This window comes from Piliocolobus tephrosceles, chromosome 5 (assembly GCF_002776525.5).
Source record: "Piliocolobus tephrosceles isolate RC106 chromosome 5, ASM277652v3, whole genome shotgun sequence".
Classification (NCBI taxonomy): Eukaryota; Metazoa; Chordata; class Mammalia; order Primates; family Cercopithecidae; genus Piliocolobus; species Piliocolobus tephrosceles.
In genome coordinates, this window is record NC_045438.1 from 107,619,835 (window position 1) to 107,634,412 (window position 14,578).

At 34.8% G+C, this 14,578-nt stretch overlaps 1 protein-coding gene across 1 annotated transcript in view; it reads left to right on the plus strand.

Annotated features, from left to right (window-relative positions):
• EYS (eyes shut homolog) overlaps positions 1-14,578 on the plus strand; it is a 1,801,461-nt gene that overhangs the window by 949,194 nt on the left and 837,689 nt on the right. The gene's annotated exons all lie outside the window — the stretch shown is intronic.

Here is a 14,578-nt window from a genome sequence, read left to right on the forward strand (position 1 = left end):
ATCCCTGTAATTACTGCTTCTTTCCTATAATATCAAATTTACATAATTTACTGTTAAACTTTTAGTAATAAAGATAATAATAAGTTAATACATTTTTATATTTGTCCATATATCACTGTGGTTTATTTTATGAAAGTGATTATAATTTGCTCTGTTTTCAACCTTTTTTTTTTTTATAATTATACTTTAAGTTCTAGGGTACATGTGCATAACGTGCAGGTTTGTTACATATGTATACTTGTGCCATGTTGGTGTGCTGCACCCATCAACTCGTCAGCACCCATCAACTCATCATTTACATCAGGTATAACTCCCAATGCAATCCTTCCCCCCTTCCCCCTCCCCATGATAGGCCCCGATGTGTGATGTTCCCCTTCCCGAGTCCAAGTTATCTCATTGTTCAGTTCCCACCTATGAGTCAGAACATGCGGTGTTTGGTTTTCTGTTCCTGTGATAGTCTGCTAAGAATGATGGTTTCCAGCTGCATCCATGTCCCTACAAAGGATGCAAATTCATCCTTTTTTATGGCTGCATAATATTCCATGGTGTATATGTGCCACATTTTCTTAATCCAGTCTGTCACAGATGGACATCTGGGTTGATTCCAAGTCTTTGCTATTGTGAACAGTGAAATAAAAGAGGACACAAACAAATGGAAGAACATACCATGCTCATGGATAGGAAGAATCAATATCGTGAAAATGGCCATACTGCCCAAGGTTATTTATAGATTCAATGCCATCCCCATCAAGCTACCAATGAGTTTCTTCACAGAATTGGAAAAAACTGCTTTAAAGTTCATATGGAACCAAAAAAGAGCCCGCATTTCCAAGACAATCCTAAGTCAAAAGAACAAAGCTGGAGTCATCACGCTACCTGACTTCAAACTATACTACAAGGCTACAGTAACCAAAACAGCATGGTACTGGTACCAAAACACAGATATAGACCAATGGAACAGAACAGAGTCCTCAGAAATAATACCACACATCTACAGCCACCTGATCTTTGACAAACCTGAGAGAAACAAGAAATGGGGAAAGGACTCCCTATTTAATAAATGGTGCTGGGAAAATTGGCTAGCCATAAGTAGAAAGCTGAAACTGGATCCTTTCCTTACTCCTTATACAAAAATTAATTCAAGATGGATTAGAGACTTAAATGTTTTCAACCTTTTTAAAAATATATTTCTAGTGACTAGACTATACAATATTATTGTAATTGAAAATAACCAACACCATTACTTTAAAGAAAAGAAAAAAGAATCTTACTTGGGAAATAATATTGACAATTCAGTAATTTTCTCTTAGAATTTCTAAAATAACATGTTTTGGAGAATGAAGTAGTTTTCATATATTTTAACATCGAAAAGAAGCAAATAAATCTTGAATGGAGTTTAAAAAGATACGAATATGCCCAGTCACCAAACTTGTAATCACAAATTTTCCAAGCTTTCCTAAACTCAACCTGAGATCTTGATATTCATTTATTAAAAAAAAAAAAAAAAAAAAAGTGTTTGTGGTGTTTGTGTGTGTTTGTGTGTGTGTGTGTGTGTGTGTGTGTGTTTGTTTTCCAAATATTGCTTCTGGTATCAACTTCACTCCTTCTATTTGTATTTCTCTTCTTGGCAAACCGAATTCTTTAGTAGTTCTTTTAGAAAGATCCATTTGACAATAAAATTGTTTTATATATTTAAAAAGGTATTGTTATTTTTATACTTATTGTCAGCTTAGTTGAACAAATAATTGCATATTGTAGTTACTTTTTCTCTTAGAACATGTTTCTTTTTTGACTTCTCCATATGTAATGTAAAATTGTCAATATTACTTATTTTTTTTAACAGTCGTATTGAAAAATGTATTTTTATTCTTCAGATTCTGCTATTTTACTACAGTGGTTCTTTTTATCTATTTAGTTTTAATTGTCCTTGGTTTTCAGTGATAACAGGATAATATGAAGATCTATGTCTTCAATTCTGAAAATGTTTTGTAAATTTTACTTCAAATATTTCTTCTCCATCACCTCTGTTTCACAGCTGCCTATTCTTGTTCCTCAGTGCCTTGTTCTTGTTTCATGGATATTATTTCCTTCTTTATCTTCCTGAGAAGTTTTTTAAAATTAAATCTATTGAGATATATATTTTATACAGTAAAATTCAACCCTTGTATGTGTATAATTTGCTTAATTTGGATAGATATATAGTTTACATATAATCAAAATATAGAATATGTCCATTATCTGAAAAACTTCCCTCATGCCTCTTTGTAGTCAATAAACCCCACTCAAACTCTGGACCCTCAAAACCCACTGATAGTATTTCTATCCTGATAGACTTTTCTCTTCTCAAATATCATGTACATGGGACCATACACTACAGACCCTCTGTGTCTGGCTTCTTTCACTTATTACATTGATTCTGAGAATTTTCTATACTGCTGCATGTACCCATAGTTCGTTCATTTTGATTGTTAAATAATATTATATTGTCTGAAGATACCTTAATTTTTAATCTGGCCGGGCGCGGTGGCTCAAGCCTGTAATCCCAGCACTTTGGGAGGCTGAGATGGGTAGATCACGAGGTCAGGAGATCGAGACCATCCTGGCTAACCCGATGAAACCCCGTCTCTACTAAAAGATACAAAAAACTAGCCGGGTGAGGTGGTGGGCGCCTGTAGTCCCAGCTACTTGGGAGGCTGAGGCAGGAGAATGGCGTAAACCTGGGAGGCGGAGCTTGCAGTGAGCTGAGATCCAGCCACTGCACTCCAGCCTGGGTGACAGAGCAAGATTCCGTCTCAAAAAAAAAAAAAAAATTTAATCTATTCTCCACATTATAAAAATTTAGTTTCAGTTCTTGTCAATTTTGAATAACATTGCCATAAACATTTATGCACATGTCTCTGTGAAGACAAATATTTTTATTTATCATAAGTAAATACAAGAGTAAAATTTATCAGTTGTTGGTAAGTGTATGTTTGAGTACAAAAACTTCCAAATTGTCTTCCAAAATGACTGTACCATTGCATTCCCACTAGTATTATGTGAGAGTTCTGGCTTCTATACATTCTTATCAGCACTTTTTATTGTCTGTTTTTGTTCTTTGAATTTTTGTTATTCTACTGCTATTTTCAGTATTATTTTAGATTTTACTTTTCAGCAGTTTTTAATGTCTGCTTTTGTTCTTGTTTTAATTTTTGCTATTCTTGTGTGTACAGTATTTTAGATTTAACTTTTCAAATGATATATAATAGGTATACATATTTTCAGCATACATGTGATAATACATTCATGTAATGTGTGATTTAAATGTTCCTAGCATATCCCAATTACCCTGATTTGATAATTTTCATTATTATAATAACTTTGACTACTTTTTCACATGCATATTTGCCATCTGTATTTCCTTTTTGTACATTTATTTTTTAATTTACTTTTTATATTACAAATTGTTTATTTTTATTGTGTATATGATATTTTGAAATATTTGTACACTGTGGAATGGCTTAGTCAAGATGATTAACACATGCATTACCTCACTTTTGTTTGTGGTAATAACACTCAAAATAATCTCTCTTGGCAATTTTCAAGAATACAATGCATTAACTATAGTCGTCGTGTCATTCATTAGGTCTCTTTATTTCTTCCACATGAATAAAATTTGGTATGCTTTGCCCAACATCTCCTCACTTCTCCACCCCCCAATAATTCCCTGATAACCATCTTTCTCCTCTCTACCCCTTCAAAGATTCAAAATATAGGTAAAACTGTGTGATATTTATCTTTCTGTATGTGACTAATTTCACGTAGCATAGTGTCCTCCAGTTTCATCCATGTTTTAGGAAATAAGAGGATTTCTCTTCTTTATAAGTGGTGTGTGTTTATAATAGATAACATATTTATATGACTGTTTAGGCAGTCATCTGTTGATGGACACCTAGGTTGATTCCATATCTTGTCTATTGTGAATAGTGTTGCAATAAACATGAAAGGAAAGATATCCTTTTGACATACTGATTTCCTTTCTTTTGGATATATAATCAGTAGAGGGATTGTTGGAGCATACGGTAGTGCTATTTTTTAATTTTTTGAGGAATATCCATATTTTTATAATGCCTATAATTGTTTACATCTTCATTAATAATGTCCAAGGATTCCCTATTCTCCACATTCTCTCTAACACTTGCTACTTTTTGACTTTTTGATAGTAGCCATTCTAACAGCTGTGAGGAGATATCTAATAGTGGTTTTAATTTTCGTTTTTCTGAAGAATAGTGACATTAAACTTTTTTTATATACTTGTCCATTTGTATGTCTTCTTTTGAGAAATGCCTATTCAGATCTTTCCCATTTTTTGACTGGGTCATTTGTTTTCTCTCTGTTAAATTATTCAAGTTTCTTATGTATTTTCAATAATAATCCCTTATTGAATATATGATTTGCAAATATTTTTTTCCTATTCCACAGGTTGTTTCTTCACTCAATTGATTGTTTCCTTGGCTTACATTTATGTTTATGTTTCTAAAAGTTATTTGTATATTAACTATGCAAGGTCTTTTGTTTTTAGGGTTGAAATTATCTACTTATTAGTAATTATCTAATTTGTCATTGTTTTTCAGCATTTTTAGTGTAAGCTAGATATAGTTATGCCTATTCTTGTATACCTCATTGACTCATTTCTTCACCCCAGGAGACACATACCCTTTTTCTTTAAATTGAAAATGAGACAAATTGGAATACTATCAGCATTTTCCACTTTATACATTTTAGTATTTAGAGTTATTTCTATGATATAACAGAAAATGCAATGGCATTGCAATTTCAATTCATAAGTAGGGTGTTGTTTTATTTTGCTAAAATGAAAATAAGAAGCCAGGGACTATAGTCATTTGAAAGTTGAATTTTTCACCTGGTCTGACGCAAAAAAGCACTAAGTACCTTTCAATATATGATAATTAAGTTGAACCTACAAACACATTTCAGGAATAAAATAAGAAAATCCAGTGTGTAATTCCCTTTGGCTGCCCTTTCATAATCTTATCACAGAATATATTTTAAAAGTGAGTTTATTTTATAATATATCTGTATAAGATAATTGTAAGAAGGCAATGAAAACAAGTGACTCAAGCACTGGCTTAAAAGCCTTATAGTAAGAAATAGGAAATACATATAGTGTATGTATAGGAAAAATTATTAAGAATATGGAAATGATACTATATTGCCAATTATTTCTTCATAGTTGGAGAATACATTTTCTTTGGTGTATCTACATTTTTCTGAAATTTTAAATGACCAATTACAAAGCTCTAACTTCTTTTTTAAAAGAACCCCCATTAAAGAATCCAAGACCTATGAGTGCTTTATTGACACAGAGTTAACTCAGGATACTTGAAATGATTTCAACAAAGGCACCTTATGCTATTTAAAGCAATTACTTGCTTGTTGCTATAGTGATTGCTAGAGGAGTATGCACATTTGCCTTGTAATTGCCTATGGGGGGGGGGGGGGGTCAAACAAAAGTCACAGATGTTCTTGATTTTCATTTCTAAAACTGTTAAAGCAAGCTTTTCACTAATAATTCTCAGATATAAATGTGCTACAAGCCTGTGAAGTATAAAGGATGGGCCTTCTATGCTTGAAGTAGGTAGTAACCTCCGTATTACATTGCATACTATAAATAGAAAACTTTAAAGAAGGGATATAATCCTGTCAGTGTAAAAATAAATTTGATGTAAGGTATTAATAAGTAAGTGATGAAAGGAAAACTAAAATCGCTTACTATGCTTATGATATATTAAGTATATTACTGGCTAATTTCTTTTAATGCTTTATATTTTGTTGACAAAAAGAGTCAAACTCTAAAATATTTGGAGATTTATTCTGAGCAAAATACAAGTGACCTTGGCCCTATGACACAGCTCCATGAGATCCTGAGAATATGTGTCCAAGATGGTTGGGCTACAGCTTGGTTTTATACATTTTAGGGAGACATAAGATATCAATACATGCAAGATGTACATTGATTGAATCTGCACAGAAAGGACAACTTGAAGTGGGTAGGGAAGACACTTCCGGGTCATAGATGAATTCAAAGTTTTTCTTTTTCTTTTTTTTTTTGGTGAGGGGATAGAGTCTTGCTCTGTCGCCTAGGCTGGAGGGCAATGGCACAATCTCTGCTCACAGCAACCTCTGCCTGCCCAGTTCAAGCGATTATCCTGCCTTAGCCTCCCAAGTAGTTGGGATTACAGGTGTGCACCATCATACCTGGCTAATTTTTTTAATCTTTAGTACAGGTGGGGTTTCACCATGTTGGCCAGGTTGCCCTCGAACTCCTGAACTTGTGATCTGTCAAATTCAGCCTCCCAAAGTCCTGGGACTACAGGCGTAAACCACCTTGCCAGGCCAAATTCGAAGATTTTCTAATTGGCAATTAGTTGAAAGAGTGCACCTAAAGATCAGGAATCAACAGAAGGGAGTGTCTGGGTTAAGATCAGGGTTGTAGAGACCCAGGTTCTTATTATGCAGATGAAGGCTCCAGGTAGCAGGCTTCAGAGAGAAGACATTGTAAATATTTCTTGTCAGACTTTAACAGGTGCCAGACGCTTTGTTAATTCTCTCCAGATCAGTAAAAACACCTGGAAAAGGAAAAGGATTTTTTTTTTTTTTTTTTTTTTTTTTCTAAAGAATGTAGATTTTCCCCCACAAGAGACAGCTTTGCAGGGCCATTTCAAAATATGTCAAATAAATATATTTGGGGGTAAAATATTAATACTTCAATTTCTTTCAGAACCTGCTGTCATGTTGGTATCTTACTGCTACAGAGTCTGTTCTATCCGTCTTAAGATTTCTGTTTTAATAGTAATGCTGTCCAGTTGTGCCCAAATTATTCCAACAGGAAGGAGATGTAATGAGGCATGTCTGACTACCTGTTCCTATCATGGCCTGAACTAGGGTTTCTTGTTTGCTTTAGAATGCACTTGACTGATGGCCACGTGCGGTGGTTCATATCTGTAATCCCAGCGCTTTGGGAGGCCGAGGTGGGTGAATCACTTGAGGTCAGGAGTTTGAGACCAGCCTGCCCAATATGGTGAAACCCTGTCTCTACTAAAAATACAAAAATCAGCTGGGCATGGTGATGGGTGCTTGTGGTCCCTGCTACTCAGGAGACTGAGGCAGGAGAATAGCTTGAACCCAGGAGGCAGAGGTTGCAGTGAGTTGAGATTGCACCATTGCACTCTAGCCTGGGGAACAGAGCAGGATTCCATCTCAAAAATAAAATAAAATAAAATGAAGAAGAAGAAGAAGAAGGAAAGGGAGAGGGAGAGGAAGAGGAAGAAGAAGAAGAAGGAGAAGAATTCACTTGGCTGAGAGGAGGGGTCTATTCAGTTGATTGGGGGGTGCTTAGAATTTTATTTTTGGTTTACAGTTTCCAGATTATTTTTATGAATTGATTTGACACCCAGGTAGTAAGAGAATAGACAAAGTGATCAGATGTGCAACAATAGCTACTAAGTATCCTCAAATCAAAGACGCCTTCTACCCCTCACTTGTACAATTGGTTGTTGGATTCCTCTGACATTTAAAAAGGTACTCTCCAAACCTTTATTTTTTATTCATCTAAAATCAGATAAAGTTAAGTAAACTTATTAGGAAGTTACTGCATATATATGTATTTAAATTACATGTTATTTTCCAAATTCAAAATATATTTGTCATTGCCTAAAAATAGAAAAAGTATGATGCTACTGTAGAAAGAATTTTCTGCTAAGCACTTGAGGAATTTCTGTTTCTGACCAGTTCAAGTAATTACTATTAGAAGTAAAAGCAACATTAAAACAAAGATTTCATGTGCTGTAGGAAGGCATAAGGAATGTATATTGGATATTTCCTGTTTGTAAATTTGAAACCACGTGAAGAGTCAGCTACCTTCTGAAAAGTTTTATTTTTCGTTAATTTAACCATAAAACCAGAGGAGAAGGAAATAAAAATTTATGAGTGGGCAGGAGAAGTTTATCCCAGAATATAAAAAGGTGTATAACTGTTGTAGAAAGAATTGGCCACATCATTGATTAGCATAGACTTTCCTTAGTCATGTCACAGTTAATCTTCTTCCTGTGGTGGTGGATGGAGGGGCTCTTATTATTAAAATAGTGATAGAAAAAGAAATGTGGCACAAAAATCAACTAAAAACTTGAGAAACATGACATGCACAAATTCTAAAATATTGGTTGCATCATTTTACAAATAATTATAGCAGTACCATTGGCATCTTCCAGGAACATGTCAGTTTTTGTTTCTTTGCTTGAGATCCTTTACTTATGATATGGTGAGGCAGAGTGAAGGTCCGGTTTTACGTATTGAATGGATGAGTATCTGTGTGTTAGAATCTGCTTTGAGGGAATATTAGCATGGGTATCCCCAATAACTAAGTGTAAGATGCTGTTTCTGCCTTTGGAGGGTAGTTTTTATAGCTGTTGAGTACATAGTACTTGGTTGGAAGAACCTAATTTGATAAAATGAATAAGGTGATTTGAGTTCTTCTCAAATCAAACATGCCATAGCTTGTAGAGTAATGATCATATATTAAGAAGGCTGACCACTGTAGACACTGTTCCCTGGATCCCACATTACCCGAATTCCAGCTGAGTCAGCCTCTAGAGATGGGCAACAGTTGGGAGGAAGGAGCTCAGATATTTCTCCTCTTACTCTTCCTCAGCAGCTATTCTTATAGTGGCTACATGTCCTCCATGTCTCTAACTCCAGCTTCTGTTCAGGGACTGGTGCTGCTTCAAATGACACCACAATTTTCCTTTCTCTCTCCAGTCTAGGAAGAATAGATGGTTTCCTGCAGTTCCTAATATCTAGATTCCTTTACTCTTCTCTGATTGGTCCTCAGCTCCTTCTTTACCATCTTAACCACATATTTGATCTGAATTCACTTAGTTGCAATGCTTTGTTTCCCTGGTTGTGCCTTGATTGAAACAGTCAAAGTGCAACTACATATACTATCATACCTATTTCTGGCAACTTATTCCAAATTGTATTCTCTTAGCGAGTGTACAGGTTAAAAAGATAAATTCTCAAATTGAGTAGAAGGCTGTGGTTTTGTCTCAGAAACCCAAATGGCAGTAAGCTGCAAGAGTTACAGGTACTGGTGAACCATCAAAAACAACTCAACCTATTAAGTGATGGGAGTATTTTAAACACCGTTTTGTAGATAATAATTCCTAGGAGATATGTTTTGTACATCCAACATATTCTAGCTATGAATAAGAAATTAAATAATCTGAAACTCTATAAATGATTTGTGCTTAGCAAGGAAAATGTAGCATTTTACAGCAGGGAGTATAAAGTTTGAATAAACCTACAGCTTTCTCTTTGTGATACCTTAGATCTCTTAGCCTTTCTAGACTTTAGTTTTCATATAAGTATAAGAGGGATAATCCTCACAAGTTTCTATGATATGCCTTTTGTTATTCTCACATCACAGGATAGGAGACTGATAAGTTGTTTTCTTCTTTGGACCTCATAGTTTAATAACTAGTGTGTAAGTGAGATGGATTTTAAATTTCCAAAATTCTTGGTTACAAAGGCTTATTTGCAAATAGCGTTTTGTAAAGTTGTTTAGTGCTCTCTGTTAATACAACTAGATTGTATTGTATTACTATTACTAGCAAACATTTTGTGATAGAGCCTTTAAGCCATTTTCAGAGGTGGCAACATTTTAAATAGAATCCAAATGTATAATACCATGACTATCATTTGAATTTTGAATTTTAAGAAAATTTATAGATCCAAAGAAAATTTGTCCCACTATAATTTTTCTGCAAATAAAATCATTATAAATCAAGGAAAAAGCCAATTTCTTTAACTATAATATAGGAAAATCTGTCTGAAATAAATAAGCCACTAAGATAATTGGCCTGCATTTTAATATTATATTTTTGAAGTCTGTTTTTTCCATAATTATGCATTTTATTTCACGATTCTTTTCTAATCTCTGGTGATTTAGATTATCCTAAGCAATCAAAGGGGAAGATGAAATTTAAAAGGTTCCAGATATTGTGGCAACTTATAATTCTCCTTTGAAACTTAAAGCTATAAATTAATGGCAATGAAAAATAATAAATTACCTGTTCTTTGTGGTGATGTGTCAGGTGGTGGACTTTAAAGGACAAGAACTGGTGAAAGCCAATGTCTACTCAACCATGGAAATTATATGACTCAATTATAGAGCTATAACAGCATTTCCTTTTGAACTAAGACATCAATTTCCTAGGACATAGAGGCACTTATACCTAATGCATTTATTGTTGTGGGATATAATTGCAAATTCAGGGGTTTCTTGGTAAGATTAAAATTAAGAAAAGAAGCAGAAATCTTGCATTAGAACCTCTTCTAAAATGTGACAGTAGAATCACTCTCAAGGTAATTGCTCTGTAGCCCTGATTATCATATGCCTCCTTAAAAATACAGGTGCTAACTTTCCTTTGATGAAGGATGCTCATCTAGCCTATTTGTTAGGTGTCTGATGTGCTTGAATAGTCCACATCAGACAATTATTAATTTTTGGTCAGTTTATATATGTTATTTTATAGTCATACTTTATCTTAAATGCAAAATTGAGCATTGCTTTAATCTCAATTTTGGAACGGCAAAAGGGACAAGGCTCAAAAACCTACTTTCACAATCACTGTAGACCAAATAAGTTAACAAGAATACCTGGCAATAAATCTTAGGCGCCCCAGATTCCCACTAAACTATATGTCTTCTCTATCCAAAAGCTTTATATTCAGGTAAATGCTGGAGTTTTTGTCTTAGCTAATAAACAATATAATTGAGAGGTTTTTCCTCCCTAAGGGAAGAAGTACATAAACTATGTATACTAGTAATAATAGAACTTCTAAATAGGCAGAATAATAAATTGGTAAGCATGAAACGCAGTTCTCAGGTACATTTTGTTAGATGATGTTTACGTAGATTAAGTCATAAAGGTCACTGTGACAGCAATATTAATATAATAATATAAATGAAAAAATGTATTTGAATGAGACAGCTAGTTTTCTTGATGGAAAACTGAACATGTTGATTTGCTCATCAAAATTCAGAGGTGGACTATTTTATTATTTTTGACAACTAATATTCAGAGTTTTATGATTTCTATTTATCTTTGCATTTTGACAAACTGAGTTCAGGTTCAAAAATAATATGTATCATACAGATAAAAAAGTAATGACACTTTTTAAAATGGTGTGTGACTAAATAAATATAAATGGTGAACCACATTTTTAAATGCAAAAGTCTTTGTTTCTGAGAGCACTTCCTCATTTAATATCTTGTTTCTCACTGTATAAAATGAAAGCAAGATAACTCTCTAGATAATATGTAAAACTCATGTAAAACTTTATAACTACAAAACACCTCCATTGTACAACCATCTTTCATTCTCACAAATCTATGCAAAGTAGGAAATGCAGGCATTTTTAATCCCCATTTACAAATGTAGAAATGATGACTCAGTAGGATGAAGTAAACCACATGGTAATAAATAGCAGAAATGGAAAAAGAACATTTTCTGAAATATCAATGGATTAGGAAGGTGAATGGCAAAGTTGAAAGAATAGCAAATATGGAAGGGAAGGGAAAATATACATTAGTAATATGTGAAGAAAGAATAGAAAATATGGTATGTTTGAGGTTTCTGACAAAAAATGAAACAGAGAGAAAGGAATTCCTAATCGACAAATCAGAAATATGAGTTAAGAGCACAGTAGTGGTGGGATACAGTTAGGAGAGGTAGATGAACACTCTTTTCTCTAAGCAAATAATTAAGAGAAAAAGGTAAATTTGGGGAAAATTTTAAGACTATCATTTTGATTGGATAAGCACATTTTTTTAAAAGCTGTTGGGACTTATAATAGGAATAATGAAAACAGATCTCTTTCTTGAAAATGAGGTATTTCTAAATACAAAACAGAGCCACCCTTGAGTACAGGTGTCAGGAAAACTATAAAGATAATTTAATAAGAGGCCTGGCATGACCCCTCCAGAGCCAGCTCAGGCCAATCATTGATGGAGTGGAAATATAGCCTTGGTCAAGGCCAGAATCTGTAATTTATTAAGACTTGATTGATGGGCAAAACTAATTCTGTATTTAAGCATTTTCAATTTTCAAGAAATCAAGAGAACTCAGGATTATTCCAATGAATGCAAATATATTGGAAAGACACATGGGAAGGTAAAGAAAAATTAACTCAACAGCCATGGAGCAACAGGTGAGTTTCAAGGTCCGTTCAGCTCTGGAAATAATTTTCTTAGTAGGAGGCATCTCTTGATTCTCTGCTTTTCTTTAATTCTCTTTTTTTCTCTCTCTCTCTTTTTTTTTTTTTTTTTATTATACTTTAAGTCCTAGGGTACATGTGCATAACGTGCAGGTTTGTTACATATGTATACCTGTGCCATGTTGGTGTGCTGCACCCATCAACTCGTCAGCACCCATCAATTCCTCATTTATATCAGGTATACCTCCCCAATGCAATCCCTCCCCCCTCCCCCCTCCCCATGATAGGCCCCATTGTGTGTTGTTCCCCCTCGCCAGTCCAAGTGAACTCATTGTTCAGTTCCCACCTATGAGTGAGAACATGCGGTGTTTGGTTTTCTCTTCTTGTGATAGTTTGCTAAGAATGATGGTTTCCAGCTGCATCCATGTCCCTACAAAGGACGCAAACTCATCCTTTTTTATGGCTGCATAGTATTCCATGGTGTATATGTGCCACATTTTCTTAATCCAGTCTGTCACTGATGGACATTTGGGTTGATTCCAAGTCTTTGCTATTGTGAATAGTGCCGCAATAAACATACGTGTGCATGTGTCTTTGTAGTAGCATAATTTATAATCCTTTGGGTATATACCCAGTAGTGGGATGGCTGGGTCATATGGTACATCTAGTTCTAGATCCTTGAGGAATTGCCATACTCTTTTCCATAATGGTTGAACTAGTTTACAATCCCACCAACAGTGTAAAAGAGTTCCTTTTTCTCCACATCCTCTCCAACACCTGTTGTTTCCTGATTTTTTAATGATTGCCATTCTAACTGGTGTGAGATGGTATCTCATTGTGGTTTTGATTTGCATTTCTCTGATGGTGAGTGATGATGAGCATTTTTTCATGTGTCTGTAGGCTGTATGAATGTCTTCTTTTGAGAAATGTCTGTTCATATCCTTTGCCCACTTTTTGATGGGGTTGTTTGTTTTTTTCTTGTATATTTGTTTGAGTTCTTTGTAGATTTTGGAAATTAGCCCTTTGTCAGATGAGTAGATTGCAAAAATTTTCTCCCATTCTGTAGGTTGCCTGTTCACTCTGATGGTAGTTTCTTTTGCTGTGCAGAAGCTCTTTAGTTTAATTAGATCCCGTTTGTCAATTTTGGCTTTTGCTGCCATTGCTTTTGGTGTTTTAGACATGAAGTCCTTGCCCATGCCTATGTCCTGAATGGTATTACCTAGATTTTCTTCTAGGGTTTTTAAGGTAATAGGTTTAACATTTAAGTCTCTAATCCATCTTGAATTAATCTTCGTATAAGGAGTAAGGAAAGGATCCAGTTTCAGCTTTCTACTTATGGCTAGCCAATTTTCCCAGCACCATTTATTAAATAGGGAATCCTTTCCCCATTTCTTGTTTCTCTCAGGTTTGTCAAAGATCAGATGGCTGTAGATGTGTGGTATTATTTCTGAGGACTCTGTTCTGTTCCATTGATCTATATCTCTGTTTTGGTACCAGTACCATGCTGTTTTGGTGACTGTAGCCTTGTAGTATAGTTTGAAGTCAGGTAGCGTGACGCCTCCAGCTTTGTCCTTTTGACTTAGGATTGTCTTGGCAATGCAGGCTCTTTTTTGGTTCCATATGAACTTTAAAGCAGTTTTTTCCAATTCTGTGAAGAAACTCATTGGTAGCTTGATGGGGATGGCATTGAATCTATAAATAACCTTGGGCAGTATGGCCATTTTCACCATATTGATTCTTCCTATCCATGAGCATGGTATGTTCTTCCATTTGTTTGTGTCCTCTTTGATTTCACTGAGCAGTGGTTTGCAGTTCTCCTTGAAGAGGTCCTTTACATCCCTTGTCAGTTGGATTCCTAGGTATTTTATTCTCTTTGAAGCAATTGTGAATGGAAGTTCATTCCTGATATGCCTCTCTGCTTGTCTGTTACTGGTGTATAAGAATGCTTGTGATTTTTGCACATTAATTTTGTATCCTGAGACTTTGCTGAAGTTGCTTATCAGCTTAAGAAGGTTTTGGGCTGAGACGATGGGGTTTTCTAAATATACAATCATGTCATCTGCAAACAGGGACAATTTGACTTCTTCTTTTCCTAACTGAATACCCTTGATTTCTTTCTCTTGCCTGATTGCCCTAGCCAGAACTTCCAACACTATGTTGAATAGGAGTGGTGAGAGAGGGCATCCCTGTCTTGTGCCAGATTTCAAAGGGAACTTTTCCAGTTTTTGCCCATTCAGTATGATATTAGCTGTGGGTTTGTCATAAATAGCTCTTATTATTTTGAGGTACGTTCCATCAATACC